Source organism: Cupressus sempervirens, chromosome 5 (genome assembly GCF_028749045.1).
Source record: "Cupressus sempervirens isolate cs-2001-9-10 chromosome 5, ASM2874904v1, whole genome shotgun sequence".
Taxonomy (NCBI): domain Eukaryota; kingdom Viridiplantae; phylum Streptophyta; class Pinopsida; order Cupressales; family Cupressaceae; genus Cupressus; species Cupressus sempervirens.
In genome coordinates, this window is record NC_143122.1 from 113,983,645 (window position 1) to 113,988,773 (window position 5,129).

Genomic DNA, 5,129 nt, shown 5'->3' on the forward strand with positions numbered 1-5,129 from the left:
AAGATAATGATAACACAGAAAGAGCTATTTATTACTTGAGCCAAACATTGGTCTCTTATGAGAAAAATTATAGCATTATTGAGAAAGCTTGCTAGCAGTTGTGTTTGCTTCCCAAAAGTTGAGACACTACATGCTTGCCCACACTACACGGCTTGTGGCTAAAATAGATCCATTAAAGTATTTTCTCAGTAAGGCAGCTCTCATAGGAAGATTGGCTAAATGGGTCATGATACTAAGTGAGTTTGACATCCAATATGTTGAACGCAAAGCTATAAAGGGATAGGAAATTGCAGACCAGTTGGCCGAGGCACCCATACAGAGTCTTCTACCAATAAACATTGATTTTCCAGATGAGTCAATTCTAACACTCACTCACCATACATGGGTTATGTTCTTCGATGGATCCTTCACACAATAAGGATTAGGTGCTAGATTACTTTTCATCACACCACAGAAATACTCATTGCCCAAAGCATACAAGATTCTATTTCCTTGTACAAATAACATTGCTGAATATGAAGCTTTGATGAATGGTATGAAAATCACAGCTGAATGGAGAGTAGATTAGTTGGATATCTTTGGTGACTCTCAGCTTGTCATCAACCAAGTAAATTATGTGTATCAAACAAAGGATGAAAAACTAATTCCTTACAAATGCATTGTTGATGACTTGACAAAATATTTTGCACACATCACCTTCCAACAAGTTCCACGTGCAGATAATAAAGCGGCTGATGATATGGCCACTCTGGCCTCCCTTCTACAAATGCCAAAAAATGATCTATGACACAAGTTCTTGGTGGAAGCGTTGCACTACCTAGCCTATGACACACCTGATTCCAAGATGATCTGTTCTATTATAGGACAAGAATCATCTCGCTACCATCACATCTATTCCTACCTTCATAATCAAACCATTTCGAAAGGTCTAACCCGGAATGAGAAACATTACCTAAACTATAACGCTTCACATTATGTCATTATTGCTGATGATCTATATGGGAGAGGTCTCGACGGAACACTCCTTAGGTGTTTAGAACCCGACGAGTCAAAATGCACACTAATTGGCATTCATGAAGGCATTTGCAGATCTCATTCCAATGGCCTAACACTAGCTCGTAAAATCCTTCGTGCTGGTTACTACTAGCCTAAAATGGAGCAAGAAGCTATTAAATATGCTAGGTCCTGCAAACAGTGTCAACTACACGGGAATCTCATTCACACTCTAGCCAAAGAGCTGATTCCCTCTACTACAACATGGCCATTTCAACAATGGGCCTTTGACTTGGTGGGACAGATTCACCCAACCTCTTCTAATGGACATAAGTTCATTATCACCGCTAAAGATTATTTCATGAAATGGGTAGAGGCAATCTCTCTCACAATTTCTGATGGCAAAGCTGTAGCACTTTTTATTACAAAATACATCATCTATAGATATGGTATACCATCCTCAATCATTACTGACAATGGAGGACAGTTCACAAATAAAGACCTTAAGGAACTATGCAAGAAATTCAAAATTACACAACATTGGTCTTCCATTTATTACCCCAAGGGTAATGGCCAAGCTGAGGCATCCAATAAGGCAATCCTCAAAATTCTTCATCGCACAGTCAGTAAGTCAGGGAGAGACTGGCATCTCCAGATCAATCCAGCCCTGTGGGCATATAGAACAAGCATTAGAACTCCAACAGGCATGACTCCTTTTGCATTGGTATATGGGGCGGATGCTGTGCTTCCGATAGAGGTCAAGATTCCTACCTTGAGAATCTCTATGAAAGGTCTTATCATAGATGATGAATATAGGATAGCCCGGCTTCAAGAGCTTGTGTTGCTGGATGAACGACGACAAGTGGCCTGTGATCATCTACGAGCATATCAACAAAGAATGGCACGAAGCTACAATAGGAGAATTAGGCCACGTGACTTCCAGCTGGGTGATCTCGTCCTGAGAGAGAATCCTAAGAATCAACAACAATGAATGCAAAAGGGAAAGTTTGAACCAAACTGGCTAGGTCCTTACATCATTAATGCAGTATATGGATCTAGCGCCTATCAGCTTTCCACAACCGAAGGAGAAGTGCTTAAAGAGCCTATGAACACTCTCCACCTGAAGTGATTTTACAGTTGATTCAATCTCAGCAAGCTCTCTGTACATATCTAAATGTCTTGAAAAAAATTCTAAAAATTAGAAAAAGTCCTAAAAAAAAAATTGTTACCTTGGTGAAAACCTAGCGATAGGTGCTTTCGTTACACCAAAAAAAAAAAAAATTGAAAAAAAAAATCAAAAAAGAGAAAAATACAAAAATATTGAAAAACAAAAAAAGTACCATTGATGAAAACCTAGACATAGGCATCATGGTAGAAAAAAAAAAAAAAATCCTGCCAAGAAGGTGAAAACTTGGTAAATAGGCACCTCTTGTTCCCAATGCTTCATCTTGCAGTGCATTTTCTGGCTACTCTGTATAGTCACTTTCATGCTTTCACTTTCCTGCTTTTCCTGCTCATGTATCCATGGATTGAGTCTTCTTTCAGCTTAGGGGCATTCCCCTCTAGTGTCACTCTTTTCGAGATTCTCCTCATAGAATCTCCTTCGTGACAGTCACCAGTCATTTTGACTGCGTCTACCTATTGTTTCCAATGTCACTCTTTTCGAGATTCTCCTCATAGAATCTCCTTCGTGATAGTCACCAGTTGTTCTGACTGCGTCTGCCTACTATCGCCAGTGTCACTCTTTCCGAGATTATCCTCATAGAATCTCTTTTGTGACAGTCACTAGTCATTTTGATTACATCTGCCTACTGTCACCAGTGTCACTCTTTTCGAGATTCTCCTTATAGAATCTCCTTCGTGATAGTCACCAGTCGTTCTAACTGCGTTTGCCTACTGTCGCCAGTGTCACTCTTTTCAAGATTCTCCTCATAGAATCTCCTTCGTGATAGTCACCAGTCATTCTGACTGCGTCTGCCTACTGTCGCAAATGTCACACTTTTTGAGATTCTCCTCATAGAATCTCTTTCGTGATAGTCACTAGTTGTTCTGACTGCATCTACCTACTGTCGCCAGTGTCACTCTTTTCGAGATTGTCCTCATAGAATCTCCTTCATGACAGTCACTAGTCATTTTGACTGCATCTGCCTACTGTCGCTAGTGTCACTCTTTTCGAGATTCTCCTCATAGAATCTCTTTCGCAATGGTCACCAGTTATAGTTGTGTCTACCTACCATTGCTCGGGTCATGTCTCAAGATTCCTTTATGGAAGATCTCTTTTGCATTAGTCACCAGTCATCCTGGCTATGTTTGTCTACTGTCGCTTAGTTCTTCTTAGGTTCTTCATCGTGAAGATTCCTCTTTGACCTTAGTCACCAGTCATTCTAACTGCGTCTGCCTACTGCTATCACCCTACTGAAGAGATTTCTTTCTTACATGTTTTGGACATTGACACTTAGCATCAATCTCGAAAACATTGAACTCAAAAAAATAATAATGATATACTTGTTTGGATATGCTAAGCATTTTCTTTGTTTTCTTTGTTTTGCTTTATCATATCTCCTCGAGCAACTTGATGATGTCATCTTCGACTAGAGAAGTAATGACTGGGGGCATGATCTTTTTCTTTGCTTTCTGTTTGCGGTTTAGTTCTAATAAGTTGATCTATTCCTATAAGAGGGGTGTCCACTATAAGAGCCTCCATCTCATATTGGATGGCCGTGTGTACCTTGACTCCTTTTATACAGATATGTCAATGACATTGGTTCTTCTCCTTGTTTGTTGGAGTGAACTCTTCATGCTATAGTAAATATTGATACTCATCCTGCTAAGTGAACGTACAGGTCACTGCGAGTATATCTAGTGCACTTCTATCTCAGGCTATGAATGCAAGGGTCATTGTGGACAAAATGAATACTAAATACTTAGCATAAAAGGGATCTCTTGTGTGTTTGGTGTGCCTATTATACAAGCAACATTTAGGTCATCCTAGTGTTTATGCTTTGATTCTTATGTTAACTTGCTACACTAAAAGGGACAAATGTTCTAGTCATTCTGGCTTCTTGTGCCTCGAATGCTTATATTTAATCCCGACATCCCAATAATGTATGTTATATTCATATTTTCATGATTGCAATGTCAGTGGAAATTGTATAACATACGAGCTTTATTTTATATCCAATGATGATAAATCATTGAGGCTTAGTAACCAGACCTAGGGTTGCATTTAACATAGTCTTGCATACTTCATTTGCATTAGTACGTGATTCGATGGTAATCCTGTTCATACTCCACATGCATCAAATTCCTCCACAGCTACATAAGCATTTGGTTCATCGATTCTTGCTCCTCAATGGAATACCTGTGACTGTCAAGCAAAAAAAACACACAACACTATGTCAGATGTCAGTTCATACATATACGTTCTATCTAAATACAACATACATCTCATATACATCAAAGCAAAACAAAAATAGACAATGACATGTACACAAGAATACTCAGCTCAAAATATCATATATATATATCAAAGAATGTGTCAGTACAAAAATGGGCACTACTCAAGTGCAATCGATCAAAAATGATACATCTGGTGCTGGCACACCAATCGATACATAGCCAGGGATCATAATCAAAAATCAAGTATAGAGCATCTAACTCTGTGCTGAACTCTCGCCTCCAGGAGGAGCAGGAGGAACAGAGGCAGCAGGTGGCAGAGGAAGTGGTGGCATATCTGGCCTGACAGGAGGTCGTGTACCTCCAGACTCTCATGCATACTGAGAGAATTACTGCACCTGCAATGTCTCATTAGGTACTACACTAGTATATACTGCATAATAATATGCAGCCCAAGTAGACTGAAAGCGAATCTCATCCTGTGCCAGCTCTAGCGTCTGCTCTGCAGCCTCCACATGCTCTCTCTTTTGCTCTACCAGTTGCGCATCCCTGACTGCCAATGCAATCGGCAACTCTCCCAACTACTGAGAGGCCGCACAAACTCGCTCTCGGTACTACTATACCGCATCGTGTACCCCACTTGCCGGTTGATCTGGCATATCCTCATCAACCATCTCTGGTGGAGGTACCTATGGCTGTGGAGGCACCTGCTACTGTGGGACCTCCTACTGAGGGGCCTG